This window comes from Emys orbicularis, chromosome 2, assembly GCF_028017835.1.
Source record: "Emys orbicularis isolate rEmyOrb1 chromosome 2, rEmyOrb1.hap1, whole genome shotgun sequence".
Taxonomy (NCBI): Eukaryota; Metazoa; Chordata; order Testudines; family Emydidae; genus Emys; species Emys orbicularis.
In genome coordinates, this window is record NC_088684.1 from 168,874,210 (window position 1) to 168,895,760 (window position 21,551).

The window sequence follows — 21,551 nt, forward strand, 5'->3', positions numbered from 1 at the left end:
CTCATTTTCTCCCCAAAATTGACTTGAAGAGTAAATATCGATTAACGAGTTCCATTTTTATTGGAAGACGTTACTGTGCGGAGAGAAAGCTTGGGAAAAGTGTATTCAGTGGAGGGAATAGACATTTCAGCCAAAACTTTAGCCTTTGTTATCAAAAACGTCTAGAAACTCTTTTGGTACAGCAAATCAGCTTTTTAGAGAAAACCGAGATTTTGCCTGCAGCGGTTGATTTTTTATCTAGGAGAGCCCATAAAACAGCCTTATTTTTTTTCATTGCAAAGGCGTTTTAAGTAAAAGTACTATGTTTTGCTCCTCTGAGTGTGACATTTTCTTCTACAAATTGACTTTCCAGTTAATTATGGTTTCAGAGAGTCCTCCTTGGTTGCCAAAAGATAACAACATTTTCTTTTTGATAGAAAAAATGCTTGCGAAACCTCTTGTTTTTTCACCCACACTTTTTCGATCCAAATTTCTTCATGGACCTACAAAGGGCTTAATAATTACTATTTTATTATTTGGCCCAAAGCAAACTTATCCGGAAGAGCCCCCTCCTCTTGTCCGTTTGTGTGAGCTAGTCTTTCGGGGCCCAATCTGGTAGGTGAACTCCTTACTGGATCGGAACCCACAAGCAAATTAGGTAGAGGGATGCCACATTTCCCCCGGGTTGTGCATTCTTCGGCGGTTTAAGCATCAAATACTGGGGATGGGGCTGCACTGCACAGGCATCTCGGGACACTTCACTGCAAAAATGTAGGTGCCAAGCGAGCTTTAGAACCTACGCGGATAGGCAGCAGCTGAAGAGGAGTATTAAATACTCTGGTATTTAAGTGCCTAAAGTGGCAGTGACGCTAGCTCAAGGAGCGACAACCAGTCGTCAGGTAGTATCTCGACCTCAATAATGGAAGAAAAGCTGTTTTGAAAGCTCAGTGATAGGTTCATGACAGACATCAAGTAAGATGCAACAGCTACAAAGACTAACCCTAACACCAATTGGCCAAGCCCTAGGCACTCTAACCCTAGGACGGGGAGCCCCAACTATAGGAAGCCTGGCACTAATTCCAAGTGGCCTACACACAAGACCCCGCCCCCAACCTTATCTCCATGTCGCCTACACAAAGACAGCCTAACTATGACTGCAAGGGTCCAACCCATAGGAACCCTCATGCGAAGGTGGGGAGCTGTCGCCGTAGGAACCCAAACCCTGTCAGGGAGCCCTACCCATAGAAACAGTAATCCTATGGTTAGAAACCCTATGGCCTAGGAACACTAGCCCTATGGTGGGGAGCCCTAGCTAACACTAGGGCGGGGAGGCCTACCCATAGAAATCCAGTCCTAACTCCAAGCGGCCAAGCGATAGGAGCCCTAACCTTGTGTACACGTGGCCTTCCAATAGGAACCCTAACTCTATGGCGGGGATCCCTACACATAAGGCACACTATTCCTAGGGCCGGGAGCCCTACTCAGAGGAACCCTAACTCTATTTCCAAGTGGCCTACCGAGAGGAGCCCTAACCTTATTTCCATGTAGCTTACCTCTAGAAACCCCAGCCGTGCCACAGGGAGCCGTCCCATAGCAACCCTAACCCTAGGGCTGGGAGCGCTAACTATAGGAATCCTAACCGTAAAACAAAGTGGCCTACCCAAAGTATCCCTAACCCTAAAGCCAAGTGGCCTACCTCTAGGAATCCAAACCCTAGGGGGTCCATACCCCTAGGAATTCTAAACCGAGGGCGAGGAGCCCTATCCATAGGAACCATAACTGTAACGCCAAGTGACCTACCCAGAGGAAGCCTAACCCTAGGCTGGGAGCCCCAGCCATAGGTAGCTTAACCCTTACTACGTGTCTCCTACCCACAGTAACTCTAAGCCTAGAGCGGGGTGCACTACCTATAGGAACCTTAAGCATAGCGCCGGGAGCCCAAGCTCTAGTAAACGTAACCCGAGGGTGGGGAGCCCTGGCCCCAGCAACCCTATCCCTACAGTGGGGAACCCTGCCCAGAGGAACCATAAACTTAATGCTAAGTGACATGACATAGGAACCGAACCCGAACTCAAACAGGCCAAGCCATGCAAACACTAACCCTAACACAACGTGGCCAAGCCCTAGGACCCCTAACCTATGGCAGGGAGCCATACCCATAGGAACTCTAACCCTAGGGCGGGAAGCCCTACTCATAAGACTTCTCACCCTAACGCCGAGTGGCCTACCGATAATAGCCATAATCCTAACTCCAACTGGCCTATCCATAGGAACCCTAACCCTAACACTAAGTGGCCTACCTATAGGAAACCTCACCCTAGGTCAGGAACCCCACCCAGAGGAATCCTAACCCTAGGGCGGGAAGCCCTGACCATAGCAACGCAATCCTAACTCCAAGAAACCTACCGCTAGGGACCTTAATCTTATCTCCAAGTGGCTTTTCCATAGGAACCCTAACCCTAGGCGGGGAGCGCTATCAAGAGGAACCGTAACTATAACTCCAAGTTGCCTTCCCGTAGGAACCAAAACTCTAAGCCCATTCCCATAGAAACCATCACCGACTCCAAGTGGCCTACGCATAGGAACACTAACCCTATGGTGAGGAGCCCTAGCTATAAGAATCCTAACACTAGCGCGGGGAGTTCTCCCCATAGAAACTGACATCCTAACGCTAAGTGGCATACTCACCGAACCCTAAGCCTAGGGCGGGAAGCCGAAATCTTAAGAGCCCTAACCCTAACGCCAGATGAGAGCGATTGTTAGGTGCATAGACAAATTCGCGCTGAAAACTGTGGGTAAAAAAAGGAAGTGGTTTCTCAAGCAATATTTTGCCTATAGCTGATCCAAAATTGATCCTTTTTGTGTTTTTCAAAGGAAATGGAATGTGTAAAAACTATATTTTTCTTGGAAAAGCCATATTTCGGAGAAAAGGCTTCAAACACTGTGTTTACGAAGCTTATACGTAAAACATTCTTTTTCCCATTAAAAACGCTTTTCCAATGAGAAAGAATACAGTTGAAAATATTTTACTAAGCGAGCACCAATTGGCAAGAAAATAGGTTTTTTTTGGTTTCAAAAGCTGTTTTTCAGTCCGTAAAGAATTAATTCTTTTGATCAAAAAGGGGTCGATTTCACTGAAATCTGTTTTCCTTCGACTGAAACCTCTTCCCCCCAGCTTTCTAGGAGCACAATAATTTCTCTTAAGAAAATTGTTTTGATGAGACTTCGTTTTCTTTTCAGGGAAAAAAGAGTTGTTTCCTGCAAAAGTTGATCCTTTTTCTCCCCGAAATTGATTTTCCATGTAAATATCGTTTAACAAGTTCCTTTTTCTTTTTCAACAGAGAAAGGCACTTACTCATTTTCTCCCCAAAATTGACTTGAAGAGTAAATATCGATTAACGAGTTCCATTTTTATTGGAAGACGTTACTGTGCGGAGAGAAAGCTTGGGAAAAGTTATTCAGTGGAGGGAATAGACATTTCAGCCAAAACTTTAGCTTTTGTTATCAAAAACGTCTAGAAACTCTTTTGGTACAGCAAATCAGCTTTTTAGAGAAAACCGAGATTTTGCCTGCAGCGGTTGATTTTTCATCTAGGAGAGCCCATTAAACAGCATTTTTTTTTTCATTGCAAAGGCGTTTTTAAGTAAAAGTACTATGTTTTGCTCCTCTGAGTGTGATATTTTCTTCTAAAAATTGACTTTCCAGTTAATTATGGTTTCAGAGAGTCCTCCTTGGTTGCCAAAAGATAACATTTTCTTTTTGATGGAAAAAATGCTTGCGAAACCTCTTGTTTTTTCACTCACAGTTTTTCGATCCAAATTTCTTCATGGACCTACAAAGGGCTTAATAATTACTATTTTATTATTTGGCCCAAAGCAAACTTATCCGGAAGAGCCCCCTCCTCTTGTCCGTTTGCGTGAGCTAGTCTTTCGGGACCCAATCTGGTAGGTGAACTCCTTACTGGATCGGGACCAACAAGCAAATTAGGTAGAGGGATGCCACATTTCCCCCGGTTTGTGCATTCTTCGGCGGTTTAAGCATCAAATACTTGGGATGGGGCTGCAGTGCACAGGCATCTCGGGACACTTGACTGCAAAAATGTAGGTGCCAAGCGAGCTTTAGAACCTACGCGGATAGGCAGCAGCTGAAGAGGAGTATTAAATACTCTGGTATTTAAGTGCCTAAAGTGGCAGTGACGCTAGCTCAAGGAGCGACAACCAGGCGTCAGGTAGTAGCTCGACCTCAATAATGGAAGAAAAGCTGTTTTGAAAGCTCAGTGATAGGTTCATGACAGACATCAAGTAAGATGCAACAGCTGCAAAGACTAACCCTAACACCAATTGGCCAAGCCCTAGGCACTCTAACCCTAGGACGGGGAGCCCCAACTATAGGAAGCCTGGCACTAATTCCAAGTGGCCTACACACAAGACCCCCCCCAACCTTATCTCCATGTCGCCTACACAAAGACAGCCTAACTATGACTGCAAGGGTCCAACCCATAGGAACCCACATGCGAAGGTGGGGAGCTGTCGCCGTAGGAAACCAAACCCTGTCAGGGAGCCCTACCCATAGAAACAGTAATCCTATGGTTAGAAACCCTATGGCCTAGGAACACTAGCCCTATGGTGGGGAGCCCTAGCTAACACTAGGGCGGGGAGGCCTACCCATAGAAATCCAGTCCTAACTCCAAGCGGCCAAGCGATAGGAGCCCTAACCTTGTGTACACGTGGCCTTCCAATAGGAACCCTAACTCTATGGCGGGGATCCCTACACATAAGGCACACTAATCCTAGGGCCGGGAGCCCTACTCAGAGGAACCCTAACTCTATTTCCAAGTGGCCTACCGAGAGGAGCCCTAACCTTATTTCCATGTAGCTTACCTCTAGAAACCCCAGCCGTGCCACAGGGAGCCGTCCCATAGCAACCCTAACCCTAGGGCTGGGAGCGCTAACTATAGGAATCCTAACCGTAAGGCAAAGTGGCCTACCCAAAGTATCCCTAACCCTAAAGCCAAGTGGCCTACCTCTAGGAATCCAAACCCTAGGGGGTCCATACCCCTAGGAATTCTAAACCGAGGGCGAGGAGCCCTATCCATAGGAACCATAAATGTAACGCCAAGTGACCTACCCAGAGGAAGCCTCACCCTAGGCTGGGAGCCCCAGCCATAGGTAGCTTAACCCTTACTACGTGTCTCCTACCCACAGTAACTCTAAGCCTAGAGCGGGGTGCACTACCTATAGGAACCTTAAGCATAGCGCCGGGAGCCCAAGCTCTAGTAAACGTAACCCGAGGGTGGGGAGCCCTGGCCCCAGCAACCCTATCCCTACAGTGGGGAACCCTGCCCAGAGGAACCATAAACTTAATGCTAAGTGACATGACATAGGAACCGAACCCGAACTCAAACAGGCCAAGCCATGCAAACACTAACCCTAACACAACGTGGCCAAGCCCTAGGACCCCTAACCTATGGCAGGGAGCCATACCCATAGGAACTCTAACCCTAGGGCGGGAAGCCCTACTCATAAGACTTCTCACCCTAACGCCGAGTGGCCTACCGATAATAGCCATAATCCTAACTCCAACTGGCCTATCCATAGGAACCCTAACCCTAACACTAAGTGGCCTACCTATAGGAAACCTCACCCTAGGGTCAGGAACCCCACCCAGAGGAATCCTAACCCTAGGGCGGGAAGCCCTGACCATAGCAACGCAATCCTAACTCCAAGAAGCCTACCGCTAGGGACCTTAATCTTATCTCCAAGTGGCTTTTCCATAGGACCCCTAACTCTGAGATGGGGAACCCTACCCATAGGAACCCTAACGCTAGGCGGGGAGCGCTATCAAGAGGAACCGTAACTATAACTCCAAGTTGCCTTCCCGTAGGAACCAAAACTCTAAGCCCATTCCCATAGAAACCATCACCGACTCCAAGTGGCCTACGCATAGGAACACTAACCCTATGGTGAGGAGCCCTAGCTATAAGAATCCTAACACTAGCGCGGGGAGTTCTCCCCATAGAAACCGACATCCTAACGCTAAGTGGCATACTCACCGAACCCTAAGCCTAGGGCGGGAAGCCGAAATCTTCAGAGCCCTAACCCTAACGCCAGATGAGAGCGATTGTTAGGTGCATAGACAAATTCGCGCTGAAAACTGTGGGTAAAAAAAGGAAGTGGTTTCTCAAGCAATATTTTGCCTATAGCTGATCCAAAATTGATCCTTTTTGTGTTTTTCAAAGGAAATGGAATGTGTAAAAACTATATTTTTCTTGGAAAAGCCATATTTCGGAGAAAAGGCTTCAAACACTGTGTTTACGAAGCTTATACGTAAAACATTCTTTTTCCCATTAAAAACGCTTTTCCAATGAGAAAGAATACAGTTGAAAATATTTTACTAAGCGAGCACCAATTGGCAAGAAAATAGGGTTTTTTGGTTTCAAAAGCTGTTTTTCAGTCCGTAAAGAATTAATTCTTTTGATCAAAAAGGGGTCGATTTCACTGAAATCTGTTTTCCTTCGACTGAAACCTCTCCCCCCCAGCTTTCTAGGAGCACAATAATTTCTCTTAAGAAAATTGTTTTGATGAGACTTCGTTTTCTTTTCAGGGAAAAAAGAGTTCTTTCCTGCAAAAGTTGATCCTTTTTCTCCCCGAAATTGATTTTCCATGTAAATATCGTTTAACAAGTTCCTTTTTCTTTTTCAACAGAGAAAGGCACTTACTCCTTTTCTCCCCAAAATTGACTTGAAGAGTAAATATCGATTAACGAGTTCCATTTTTATTGGAAGACGTTACTGTGCGGAGAGAAAGCTTGGGAAAAGTGTATTCAGTGGAGGGAATAGACATTTCAGCCAAATCTTTAGCCTTTGTTATCAAAAACGTCTAGAAACTCTTTTGGTACAGCAAATCAGCTTTTTAGAGAAAACCGAGATTTTGCCTGCAGCGGTTGATTTTTTATCTAGGAGAGCCCATAAAACAGCCTTATTTTTTTTCATTGCAAAGGCGTTTTTAAGTAAAAGTACTATGTTTTGCTCCTCTGAGTGTGACATTTTCTTCTACAAATTGACTTTCCAGTTAATTATGGTTTCAGAGAGTCCTCCTTGGTTGCCAAAAGATAACAACATTTTCTTTTTGATGGAAAAAATGCTTGCGAAACCTCTTGTTTTTTCACCCACACTTTTTCGATCCCAATTTCTTCATGGACCTACAAAGGGCTTAATAATTACTATTTTATTATTTGGCCCAAAGCAAACTTATCCGGAAGAGCCCCCTCCTCTTGTCCGTTTGTGTGAGCTAGTCTTTCGGGGCCCAATCTGGTAGGTGAACTCCTTACTGGATCGGAACCCACAAGCAAATTAGGTAGAGGGATGCCACATTTCCCCCGGGTTGTGCATTCTTCGGCGGTTTAAGCATCAAATACTGGGGATGGGGCTGCACTGCACAGGCATCTCGGGACACTTGACTGCAAAAATGTAGGTGCCAAGCGAGCTTTAGAACCTACGCGGATAGGCAGCAGCTGAAGAGGAGTATTAAATACTCTGGTATTTAAGTGCCTAAAGTGGCAGTGACGCTAGCTCAAGGAGCGACAACCAGGCGTCAGGTAGTAGCTCGACCTCAATAATGGAAGAAAAGCTGTTTTGAAAGCTCAGTGATAGGTTCATGACAGACATCAAGTAAGATGCAACAGCTGCAAAGACTAACCCTAACACCAATTGGCCAAGTCCTAGGGACTCTAACCCTAGGACAGGGAGCCCCAACTATAGGAATCCTGGCACTAATTCCAAGTGGCCTACACATAAGACCCCCCCCCTAACCTTATCTCCAAGTCGCCTACGCAAAGGCAGCCTAACTATGACTGCAAGGGTCCAACCCATAGGAACCCTCATGCGAAGGTGGGGAGCTGTCGCCGTAGGAACCCAAACCCTGTCAGGGAGCCCTACCCATAGAAACAGTAATCCTATGGTTAGAAACCCTATGGCCTAGGAACACTAGCCCTATGGTGGGGAGCCCTAGCTAACACTAGGGCGGGGAGGCCTACCCATAGAAATCCAGTCCTAACTCCAAGCGGCCAAGCGATAGGAGCCCTAACCTTGTGTACACGTGGCCTTCCAATAGGAACCCTAACTCTATGGCGGGGATCCCTACACATAAGGCACACTAATCCTAGGGCCGGGAGCCCTACTCAGAGGAACCCTAACTCTATTTCCAAGTGGCCTACCGAGAGGAGCCCTAACCTTATTTCCATGTAGCTTACCTCTAGAAACCCCAGCCGTGCCACAGGGAGCCGTCCCATAGCAACCCTAACCCTAGGGCTGGGAGCGCTAACTATAGGAATCGTAACCGTAAGGCAAAGTGGCCTACCCAAAGTATCCCTAACCCTAAAGCCAAGTGGCCTACCTCTAGGAATCCAAACCCTAGGGGGTCCATACCCCTAGGAATTCTAAACCGAGGGCGAGGAGCCCTATCCATAGGAACCATAACTGTAACGCCAAGTGACCTACCCAGAGGAATCCTAACCCTAGGGCGGGAAGCCCTGACCATAGCAACGCAATCCTAACTCCAAGAAGCCTACCGCTAGGGACCTTAATCTTATCTCCAAGTGGCTTTTCCATAGGACCCCTAACTCTGAGATGGGGAACCCTACCCATAGGAACCCTAACCCTAGGCGGGGAGCGCTATCAAGAGGAACCGTAACTATAACTCCAAGTTGCCTTCCCGTAGGAACCAAAACTCTAAGCCCATTCCCATAGAAACCATCACCGACTCCAAGTGGCCTACGCATAGGAACACTAACCCTATGGTGAGGAGCCCTAGCTATAAGAATCCTAACACTAGCGCGGGGAGTTCTCCCCATAGAAACCGACATCCTAACGCTAAGTGGCATACTCACCGAACCCTAAGCCTAGGGCGGGAAGCCGAAATCTTCAGAGCCCTAACCCTAACGCCAGATGAGAGCGATTGTTAGGTGCATAGACAAATTCGCGCTGAAAACTGTGGGTAAAAAAAGGAAGTGGTTTCTCAAGCAATATTTTGCCTATAGCTGATCCAAAATTGATCCTTTTTGTGTTTTTCAAAGGAAATGGAATGTGTAAAAACTATATTTTTCTTGGAAAAGCCATATTTCGGAGAAAAGGCTTCAAACACTGTGTTTACGAAGCTTATACGTAAAACATTCTTTTTCCCATTAAAAACGCTTTTCCAATGAGAAAGAATACAGTTGAAAATATTTTACTAAGCGAGCACCAATTGGCAAGAAAATAGGTTTTTTTTGGTTTCAAAAGCTGTTTTTCAGTCCGTAAAGAATTAATTCTTTTGATCAAAAAGGGGTCGATTTCACTGAAATCTGTTTTCCTTCGACTGAAACCTCTTCCCCCCAGCTTTCTAGGAGCACAATAATTTCTCTTAAGAAAATTGTTTTGATGAGACTTCGTTTTCTTTTCAGGGAAAAAAGAGTTCTTTCCTGCAAAAGTTGATCCTTTTTCTCCCCGAAATTGATTTTCCATGTAAATATCGTTTAACAAGTTCCTTTTTCTTTTTCAACAGAGAAAGGCACTTACTCATTTTCTCCCCAAAATTGACTTGAAGAGTAAATATCGATTAACGAGATCCATTTTTATTGGAAGACGTTACTGTGCGGAGAGAAAGCTTGGGAAAAGTGTATTCAGTGGAGGGAATAGACATTTCAGCCAAAACTTTAGCCTTTGTTATCAAAAACGTCTAGAAACTCTTTTGGTACAGCAAATCAGCTTTTTAGAGAAAACCGAGATTTTGCCTGCAGCGGTTGATTTTTTATCTAGGAGAGCCCATAAAACAGCCTTATTTTTTTTCATTGCAAAGGCGTTTTAAGTAAAAGTACTATGTTTTGCTCCTCTGAGTGTGACATTTTCTTCTACAAATTGACTTTCCAGTTAATTATGGTTTCAGAGAGTCCTCCTTGGTTGCCAAAAGATAACAACATTTTCTTTTTGATAGAAAAAATGCTTGCGAAACCTCTTGTTTTTTCACCCACACTTTTTCGATCCAAATTTCTTCATGGACCTACAAAGGGCTTAATAATTACTATTTTATTATTTGGCCCAAAGCAAACTTATCCGGAAGAGCCCCCTCCTCTTGTCCGTTTGTGTGAGCTAGTCTTTCGGGGCCCAATCTGGTAGGTGAACTCCTTACTGGATCGGAACCCACAAGCAAATTAGGTAGAGGGATGCCACATTTCCCCCGGGTTGTGCATTCTTCGGCGGTTTAAGCATCAAATACTGGGGATGGGGCTGCACTGCACAGGCATCTCGGGACACTTCACTGCAAAAATGTAGGTGCCAAGCGAGCTTTAGAACCTACGCGGATAGGCAGCAGCTGAAGAGGAGTATTAAATACTCTGGTATTTAAGTGCCTAAAGTGGCAGTGACGCTAGCTCAAGGAGCGACAACCAGTCGTCAGGTAGTATCTCGACCTCAATAATGGAAGAAAAGCTGTTTTGAAAGCTCAGTGATAGGTTCATGACAGACATCAAGTAAGATGCAACAGCTACAAAGACTAACCCTAACACCAATTGGCCAAGCCCTAGGCACTCTAACCCTAGGACGGGGAGCCCCAACTATAGGAAGCCTGGCACTAATTCCAAGTGGCCTACACACAAGACCCCGCCCCCAACCTTATCTCCATGTCGCCTACACAAAGACAGCCTAACTATGACTGCAAGGGTCCAACCCATAGGAACCCTCATGCGAAGGTGGGGAGCTGTCGCCGTAGGAACCCAAACCCTGTCAGGGAGCCCTACCCATAGAAACAGTAATCCTATGGTTAGAAACCCTATGGCCTAGGAACACTAGCCCTATGGTGGGGAGCCCTAGCTAACACTAGGGCGGGGAGGCCTACCCATAGAAATCCAGTCCTAACTCCAAGCGGCCAAGCGATAGGAGCCCTAACCTTGTGTACACGTGGCCTTCCAATAGGAACCCTAACTCTATGGCGGGGATCCCTACACATAAGGCACACTATTCCTAGGGCCGGGAGCCCTACTCAGAGGAACCCTAACTCTATTTCCAAGTGGCCTACCGAGAGGAGCCCTAACCTTATTTCCATGTAGCTTACCTCTAGAAACCCCAGCCGTGCCACAGGGAGCCGTCCCATAGCAACCCTAACCCTAGGGCTGGGAGCGCTAACTATAGGAATCCTAACCGTAAAACAAAGTGGCCTACCCAAAGTATCCCTAACCCTAAAGCCAAGTGGCCTACCTCTAGGAATCCAAACCCTAGGGGGTCCATACCCCTAGGAATTCTAAACCGAGGGCGAGGAGCCCTATCCATAGGAACCATAACTGTAACGCCAAGTGACCTACCCAGAGGAAGCCTAACCCTAGGCTGGGAGCCCCAGCCATAGGTAGCTTAACCCTTACTACGTGTCTCCTACCCACACTAACTCTAAGCCTAGAGCGGGGTGCACTACCTATAGGAACCTTAAGCATAGCGCCGGGAGCCCAAGCTCTAGTAAACGTAACCCGAGGGTGGGGAGCCCTGGCCCCAGCAACCCTATCCCTACAGTGGGGAACCCTGCCCAGAGGAACCATAAACTTAATGCTAAGTGACATGACATAGGAACCGAACCCGAACTCAAACAGGCCAAGCCATGCAAACACTAACCCTAACACAACGTGGCCAAGCCCTAGGACCCCTAACCTATGGCAGGGAGCCATACCCATAGGAACTCTAACCCTAGGGCGGGAAGCCCTACTCATAAGACTTCTCACCCTAACGCCGAGTGGCCTACCGATAATAGCCATAATCCTAACTCCAACTGGCCTATCCATAGGAACCCTAACCCTAACACTAAGTGGCCTACCTATAGGAAACCTCACCCTAGGTCAGGAACCCCACCCAGAGGAATCCTAACCCTAGGGCGGGAAGCCCTGACCATAGCAACGCAATCCTAACTCCAAGAAGCCTACCGCTAGGGACCTTAATCTTATCTCCAAGTGGCTTTTCCATAGGAACCCTAACCCTAGGCGGGGAGCGCTATCAAGAGGAACCGTAACTATAACTCCAAGTTGCCTTCCCGTAGGAACCAAAACTCTAAGCCCATTCCCATAGAAACCATCACCGACTCCAAGTGGCCTACGCATAGGAACACTAACCCTATGGTGAGGAGCCCTAGCTATAAGAATCCTAACACTAGCGCGGGGAGTTCTCCCCATAGAAACCGACATCCTAACGCTAAGTGGCATACTCACCGAACCCTAAGCCTAGGGCGGGAAGCCGAAATCTTAAGAGCCCTAACCCTAACGCCAGATGAGAGCGATTGTTAGGTGCATAGACAAATTCGCGCTGAAAACTGTGGGTAAAAAAAGGAAGTGGTTTCTCAAGCAATATTTTGCCTATAGCTGATCCAAAATTGATCCTTTTTGTGTTTTTCAAAGGAAATGGAATGTGTAAAAACTATATTTTTCTTGGAAAAGCCATATTTCGGAGAAAAGGCTTCAAACACTGTGTTTACGAAGCTTATACGTAAAACATTCTTTTTCCCATTAAAAACGCTTTTCCAATGAGAAAGAATACAGTTGAAAATATTTTACTAAGCGAGCACCAATTGGCAAGAAAATAGGTTTTTTTTGGTTTCAAAAGCTGTTTTTCAGTCCGTAAAGAATTAATTCTTTTGATCAAAAAGGGGTCGATTTCACTGAAATCTGTTTTCCTTCGACTGAAACCTCTTCCCCCCAGCTTTCTAGGAGCACAATAATTTCTCTTAAGAAAATTGTTTTGATGAGACTTCGTTTTCTTTTCAGGGAAAAAAGAGTTGTTTCCTGCAAAAGTTGATCCTTTTTCTCCCCGAAATTGATTTTCCATGTAAATATCGTTTAACAAGTTCCTTTTTCTTTTTCAACAGAGAAAGGCACTTACTCATTTTCTCCCCAAAATTGACTTGAAGAGTAAATATCGATTAACGAGTTCCATTTTTATTGGAAGACGTTACTGTGCGGAGAGAAAGCTTGGGAAAAGTTATTCAGTGGAGGGAATAGACATTTCAGCCAAAACTTTAGCTTTTGTTATCAAAAACGTCTAGAAACTCTTTTGGTACAGCAAATCAGCTTTTTAGAGAAAACCGAGATTTTGCCTGCAGCGGTTGATTTTTCATCTAGGAGAGCCCATTAAACAGCATTTTTTTTTTTCATTGCAAAGGCGTTTTTAAGTAAAAGTACTATGTTTTGCTCCTCTGAGTGTGATATTTTCTTCTAAAAATTGACTTTCCAGTTAATTATGGTTTCAGAGAGTCCTCCTTGGTTGCCAAAAGATAACATTTTCTTTTTGATGGAAAAAATGCTTGCGAAACCTCTTGTTTTTTCACTCACAGTTTTTCGATCCAAATTTCTTCATGGACCTACAAAGGGCTTAATAATTACTATTTTATTATTTGGCCCAAAGCAAACTTATCCGGAAGAGCCCCCTCCTCTTGTCCGTTTGCGTGAGCTAGTCTTTCGGGACCCAATCTGGTAGGTGAACTCCTTACTGGATCGGGACCAACAAGCAAATTAGGTAGAGGGATGCCACATTTCCCCCGGTTTGTGCATTCTTCGGCGGTTTAAGCATCAAATACTTGGGATGGGGCTGCAGTGCACAGGCATCTCGGGACACTTGACTGCAAAAATGTAGGTGCCAAGCGAGCTTTAGAACCTACGCGGATAGGCAGCAGCTGAAGAGGAGTATTAAATACTCTGGTATTTAAGTGCCTAAAGTGGCAGTGACGCTAGCTCAAGGAGCGACAACCAGGCGTCAGGTAGTAGCTCGACCTCAATAATGGAAGAAAAGCTGTTTTGAAAGCTCAGTGATAGGTTCATGACAGACATCAAGTAAGATGCAACAGCTGCAAAGACTAACCCTAACACCAATTGGCCAAGCCCTAGGCACTCTAACCCTAGGACGGGGAGCCCCAACTATAGGAAGCCTGGCACTAATTCCAAGTGGCCTACACACAAGACCCCCCCCAACCTTATCTCCATGTCGCCTACACAAAGACAGCCTAACTATGACTGCAAGGGTCCAACCCATAGGAACCCACATGCGAAGGTGGGGAGCTGTCGCCGTAGGAAACCAAACCCTGTCAGGGAGCCCTACCCATAGAAACAGTAATCCTATGGTTAGAAACCCTATGGCCTAGGAACACTAGCCCTATGGTGGGGAGCCCTAAATAACACTAGGACTGGGAGGCCTACCCATAGAAATCCAGTCCTAACTCCAAGCGGCCAAGCGATAGGAGCCCTAACCTTGTGTACACGTGGCCTTCCAATAGGAACCCTAACTCTATGGCGGGGATCCCTACACATAAGGCACACTAATCCTAGGGCCGGGAGCCCTACTCAGAGGAACCCTAACTCTATTTCCAAGTGGCCTACCGAGAGGAGCCCTAACCTTATTTCCATGTAGCTTACCTCTAGAAACCCCAGCCGTGCCACAGGGAGCCGTCCCATAGCAACCCTAACCCTAGGGCTGGGAGCGCTAACTATAGGAATCCTAACCGTAAGGCAAAGTGGCCTACCCAAAGTATCCCTAACCCTAAAGCCAAGTGGCCTACCTCTAGGAATCCAAACCCTAGGGGGTCCATACCCCTAGGAATTCTAAACCGAGGGCGAGGAGCCCTATCCATAGGAACCATAAATGTAACGCCAAGTGACCTACCCAGAGGAAGCCTCACCCTAGGCTGGGAGCCCCAGCCATAGGTAGCTTAACCCTTACTACGTGTCTCCTACCCACAGTAACTCTAAGCCTAGAGCGGGGTGCACTACCTATAGGAACCTTAAGCATAGCGCCGGGAGCCCAAGCTCTAGTAAACGTAACCCGAGGGTGGGGAGCCCTGGCCCCAGCAACCCTATCCCTACAGTGGGGAACCCTGCCCAGAGGAACCATAAACTTAATGCTAAGTGACATGACATAGGAACCGAACCCGAACTCAAACAGGCCAAGCCATGCAAACACTAACCCTAACACAACGTGGCCAAGCCCTAGGACCCCTAACCTATGGCAGGGAGCCATACCCATAGGAACTCTAACCCTAGGGCGGGAAGCCCTACTCATAAGACTTCTCACCCTAACGCCGAGTGGCCTACCGATAATAGCCATAATCCTAACTCCAACTGGCCTATCCATAGGAACCCTAACCCTAACACTAAGTGGCCTACCTATAGGAAACCTCACCCTAGGGTCAGGAACCCCACCCAGAGGAATCCTAACCCTAGGGCGGGAAGCCCTGACCATAGCAACGCAATCCTAACTCCAAGAAGCCTACCGCTAGGGACCTTAATCTTATCTCCAAGTGGCTTTTCCATAGGACCCCTAACTCTGAGATGGGGAACCCTACCCATAGGAACCCTAACGCTAGGCGGGGAGCGCTATCAAGAGGAACCGTAACTATAACTCCAAGTTGCCTTCCCGTAGGAACCAAAACTCTAAGCCCATTCCCATAGAAACCATCACCGACTCCAAGTGGCCTACGCATAGGAACACTAACCCTATGGTGAGGAGCCCTAGCTATAAGAATCCTAACACTAGCGCGGGGAGTTCTCCCCATAGAAACCGACATCCTAACGCTAAGTGGCATACTCACCGAACCCTAAGCCTAGGGCGGGAAGCCGAAATCTTAAGAGCCCTAACCCTAACGCCAGATGAGAGCGATTGTTAGGTGCATAGACAAATTCGCGCTGAAAACTGTGGGTAAAAAAAGGAAGTGGTTTCTCAAGCAATATTTTGCCTATAGCTGATCCAAAATTGATCCTTTTTGTGTTTTTCAAAGGAAATGGAATGTGTAAAAACTATATTTTTCTTGGAAAAGCCATATTTCGGAGAAAAGGCTTCAAACACTGTGTTTACGAAGCTTATACGTAAAACATTCTTTTTCCCATTAAAAACGCTTTTCCAATGAGAAAGAATACAGTTGAAAATATTTTACTAAGCGAGCACCAATTGGCAAGAAAATAGGGTTTTTTGGTTTCAAAAGCTGTTTTTCAGTCCGTAAAGAATTAATTCTTTTGATCAAAAAGGGGTCGATTTCACTGAAATCTGTTTTCCTTCGACTGAAACCTCTCCCCCCCAGCTTTCTAGGAGCACAATAATTTCTCTTAAGAAAATTGTTTTGATGAGACTTCGTTTTCTTTTCAGGGAAAAAAGAGTTCTTTCCTGCAAAAGTTGATCCTTTTTCTCCCCGAAATTGATTTTCCATGTAAATATCGTTTAACAAGTTCCTTTTTCTTTTTCAACAGAGAAAGGCACTTACTCCTTTTCTCCCCAAAATTGACTTGAAGAGTAAATATCGATTAACGAGTTCCATTTTTATTGGAAGACGTTACTGTGCGGAGAGAAAGCTTGGGAAAAGTGTATTCAGTGGAGGGAATAGACATTTCAGCCAAATCTTTAGCCTTTGTTATCAAAAACGTCTAGAAACTCTTTTGGTACAGCAAATCAGCTTTTTAGAGAAAACCGAGATTTTGCCTGCAGCGGTTGATTTTTTATCTAGGAGAGCCCATAAAACAGCCTTATTTTTTTTCATTGCAAAGGCGTTTTTAAGTAAAAGTACTATGTTTTGCTCCTCTGAGTGTGACATTTTCTTCTACAAATTGACTTTCCAGTTAATTATGGTTTCAGAGAGTCCTCCTTGGTTGCCAAAAGATAACAACATTTTCTTTTTGATGGAAAAAATGCTTGCGAAACCTCTTGTTTTTTCACCCACACTTTTTCGATCCCAATTTCTTCATGGACCTACAAAGGGCTTAATAATTACTATTTTATTATTTGGCCCAAAGCAAACTTATCCGGAAGAGCCCCCTCCTCTTGTCCGTTTGTGTGAGCTAGTCTTTCGGGGCCCAATCTGGTAGGTGAACTCCTTACTGGATCGGAACCCACAAGCAAATTAGGTAGAGGGATGCCACATTTCCCCCGGGTTGTGCATTCTTCGGCGGTTTAAGCATCAAATACTGGGGATGGGGCTGCACTGCACAGGCATCTCGGGACACTTCACTGCAAAAATGTAGGTGCCAAGCGAGCTTTAGAACCTACGCGGATAGGCAGCAGCTGAAGAGGAGTATTAAATACTCTGGTATTTAAGTGCCTAAAGTGGCAGTGACGCTAGCTCAAGGAGCGACAACCAGGCGTCAGGTAGTAGCTCGACCTCAATAATGGAAGAAAAGCTGTTTTGAAAGCTCAGTGATAGGTTCATGACAGACATCAAGTAAGATGCAACAGCTGCAAAGACTAACCCTAACACCAATTGGCCAAGTCCTAGGGACTCTAACCCTAGGACAGGGAGCCCCAACTATAGGAATCCTGGCACTAATTCCAAGTGGCCTACACATAAGACCCCCCCCCTAACCTTATCTCCAAGTCGCCTACGCAAAGGCAGCCTAACTATGACTGCAAGGGTCCAACCCATAGGAACCCTGATGCGAAGGTGGGGAGCTGTCGCCGTAGGAACCCAAACCCTGTCAGGGAGCCCTACCCATAGAAACAGTAATCCTATGGTTAGAAACCCTATGGCCTAGGAACACTAGCCCTATGGTGGGGAGCCGTAAATAACACTAGGACGGGGAGGCCTACCCATAGAAATCCAGTCCTAACTCCAAGCGGCCAAGCGATAGGAGCCCTAAGCTTATGTACACGTGGCCTTCCAATAGGAACCCTAACTCTATGGCGGGGATCCCTACACATAAGGCACACTAATCCTAGGGCCGGGAGCCCTACCCAGAGGAACCCTAACTCTATTTCCAAGTGGCCTACCGAGAGGAGCCCTAACCTTATTTCCATGTAGCTTACCTCTAGAAACCCCAACCGTGCCACAGGGAGCCCTCCCATATCAACCCTAACCCTAGGGCTGGGAGCGCTAACTATAGGAATCCTAACCGTAAGGCAAAGTGGCCTACCCATAGTATCCCTAACCCTAAAGCCAAGTGGCCTACCTCTAGGAATCCAAACCCTAGGGGGTCCATACCCCTAGGAATTCTAAACCGAGGGCGAGGAGCCCTATCCATAGGAACCATAACTCTAACGCCAAGTGACCTACCCAGAGGAAGCCTAACCCTAGGCTGGGAGCCCCAGCCATAGGTAGCTTAACCCTTACTACGTGTCTCCTACCCACAGTAACTCTAAGCCTAGAGCGGGGTGCACTACCTATAGGAACCTTAAGCATAGCGCCGGGAGCCCAAGCTCTAGTAAACGTAACCCGAGGGTGGGGAGCCCTGGCCCCAGCAACCCTATCCCTACAGTGGGGAACCCTGCCCAGAGGAACCATAAACTTAATGCTAAGTGACATGACATAGGAACCCGAACCCGAACTCAAACAGGCCAAGCCATGCAAACACTAACCCTAAGACAACGTGGCCAAGCCCTAGGACCCCTAACCTATGTCAGGGAGCCATACCCATAGGAACTCTAACCCTAGGGCTGGAAGCCCTACTCATAAGACTTCTCACCCTAACGCCGAGTGGCCTACCGATAATAGCCATAATCCTAACTCCAACTGGCCTATCCATAGGAACCCTAACCCTAACACTAAGTGGCCTACCTATAGGAAACCTCACCCTAGGGTCAGGAACCACACCCAGAGGAATCCTAACCCTAGGGCGGGAAGCCCTGACCATAGCAATGCAATCCTAACTCCAAGAGGCCTACCGCTAGGAACCTTAATCTTATCTCCAAGTGGCTTTTCCATAGGACCCCTAACTCTGAGATGGGGAACCCTACCCATAGGAACCCTAACCCTACGGCGGGGAGCGCTATCAAGAGGTACCGTAACTATAACTCCAAGTTGCCTACCCGTAGGAACCAAAACTCTCAGCCCATTCCCATAGAAACCCATCACCAACTCCAAGTGGCCTACGCATAGGAACACTAACCCTATGGTGAGGAGCCCTAGCTATAAGAATCCTAACACTAGCGCGGGGAGTTCTCCCCATAGAAACCGACATCCTAACGCTAAGTGGCATACTCACCGAACCCTAAGCCTAGGGCGGGAAGCCGAAATCTTCAGAGCCCTAACCCTAACGCCAGATGAGAGCGATTGTTAGGTGCATAGACAAATTCGCGCTGAAAACTGTGGGTTTTCAAGCAATATTTTGCCTATAGCTGATCCAAAATTGATCCTTTTTGTGTTTTTCAAAGAAAAAGGAATTTGTAAAAACTATATTTTTTTGGAAAAGCCATATTTCGGAGAAAAGGCTTCAATCACTGTGTTTACGAAGCTTATCGTAAAACATTCTTTTCCCCATTAAAAACGCTTTTCCAATGAGAAAGAATACAGTGGAAAATATTTTACTAAGCGAGCACCAATTGGCAAGAAAATAGTGTTTTTTTTGGTTTCAAAAGCTGTTTTTCAGTCCGTAAAGAATTAATTCTTTTGATCAAAAAGGGGTCGATTTCACTGAAATCTGATTTCCTTCGACTCTTCCCCCCAGCTTTCTAGCGGCACAATAATTTCTTTTAAGAAAATTGTTTTGATGAGACTTCGTTTTCTTTTCAGGGAAAAAAGAGTTCTTTCCTGCAAAAGTTGATCCTTTTTCTCCCCGAAATTGATTTTCCATGTAAATATCGTTTAACAAGTTCCTTTTTCTTTTTCAACAGAGAAAGGCACTTACTCCTTTTCTCCCCAAAATTGACTTGAAGAGTAAATATCGATTAACGAGTTCCATTTTTATTGGAAGACGTTACTGTGCGGAGAGAAAGCTTGGGAAAAGTGTATTCAGTGGAGGGAATAGACATTTCAGCCAAAACTTTAGCCTTTGTTATCAAAAACGTCTAGAAACTCTTTTGGTACAGCAAATCAGCTTTTTAGAGAAAACCGAGATTTTGCCTGCAGCGGTTGATTTTTTATCTAGGAGAGCCCATAAAACAGCCTTATTTTTTTTCATTGCAAAGGCGTTTTTAAGTAAAAGTACTATGTTTTGCTCCTCTGAGTGTGACATTTTCTTCTACAAATTGACTTTCCAGTTAATTATGGTTTCAGAGAGTCCTCCTTGGTTGCCAAAAGATAACAACATTTTCTTTTTGATGGAAAAAATGCTTGCGAAACCTCTTGTTTTTTCACCCACACTTTTTCGATCCCAATTTCTTCATGGACCTACAAAGGGCTTAATAATTACTATTTTATTATTTGGCCCAAAGCAAACTTATCCGGAAGAGCCCCCTCCTCTTGTCCGTTTGTGTGAGCTAGTCTTTCGGGGCCCAATCTGGTAGGTGAACTCCTTACTGGATCGGAACCCACAAGCAAATTAGGTAGAGGGATGCCACATTTCCCCCGGGTTGTGCATTCTTCGGCGGTTTAAGCATCAAATACTGGGGATGGGGCTGCACTGCACAGGCATCTCGGGACACTTGACTGCAAAAATGTAGGTGCCAAGCGAGCTTTAGAACCTACGCGGATAGGCAGCAGCTGAAGAGGAGTATTAAATACTCTGGTATTTAAGTGCCTAAAGTGGCAGTGACGCTAGCTCAAGGAGCGACAACCAGGCGTCAGGTAGTAGCTCGACCTCAATAATGGAAGAAAAGCTGTTTTGAAAGCTCAGTGATAGGTTCATGACAGACATCAAGTAAGATGCAACAGCTGCAAAGACTAACCCTAACACCAATTGGCCAAGTCCTAGGGACTCTAACCCTAGGACAGGGAGCCCCAACTATAGGAATCCTGGCACTAATTCCAAGTGGCCTACACATAAGACCCCCCCCCTAACCTTATCTCCAAGTCGCCTACGCAAAGGCAGCCTAACTATGACTGCAAGGGTCCAACCCATAGGAACCCTCATGCGAAGGTGGGGAGCTGTCGCCGTAGGAACCCAAACCCTGTCAGGGAGCCCTACCCATAGAAACAGTAATCCTATGGTTAGAAACCCTATGGCCTAGGAACACTAGCCCTATGGTGGGGAGCCCTAAATAACACTAGGACTGGGAGGCCTACCCATAGAAATCCAGTCCTAACTCCAAGCGGCCAAGCGATAGGAGCCCTAAGCTTATGTACACGTGGCCTTCCAATAGGAACCCTAACTCTATGGCGGGGATCCCTACACATAAGGCACACTAATCCTAGGGCCGGGAGCCCTACCCAGAGGAACCCTAACTCTATTTCCAAGTGGCCTACCGAGAGGAGCCCTAACCTTATTTCCATGTAGCTTACCTCTAGAAACCCCAACCGTGCCACAGGGAGCCCTCCCATATCAACCCTAACCCTAGGGCTGGGAGCGCTAACTATAGGAATCCTAACCGTAAGGCAAAGTGGCCTACCCATAGTATCCCTAACCCTAAAGCCAAGTGGCCTACCTCTAGGAATCCAAACCCTAGGGGGTCCATACCCCTAGGAATTCTAAACCGAGGGCGAGGAGCCCTATCCATAGGAACCATAACTCTAACGCCAAGTGACCTACCCAGAGGAAGCCTAACCCTAGGCTGGGAGCCCCAGCCATAGGTAGCTTAACCCTTACTACGTGTCTCCTACCCACAGTAACTCTAAGCCTAGAGCGGGGTGCACTACCTATAGGAACCTTAAGCATAGCGCCGGGAGCCCAAGCTCTAGTAAACGTAACCCGAGGGTGGGGAGCCCTGGCCCCAGCAACCCTAT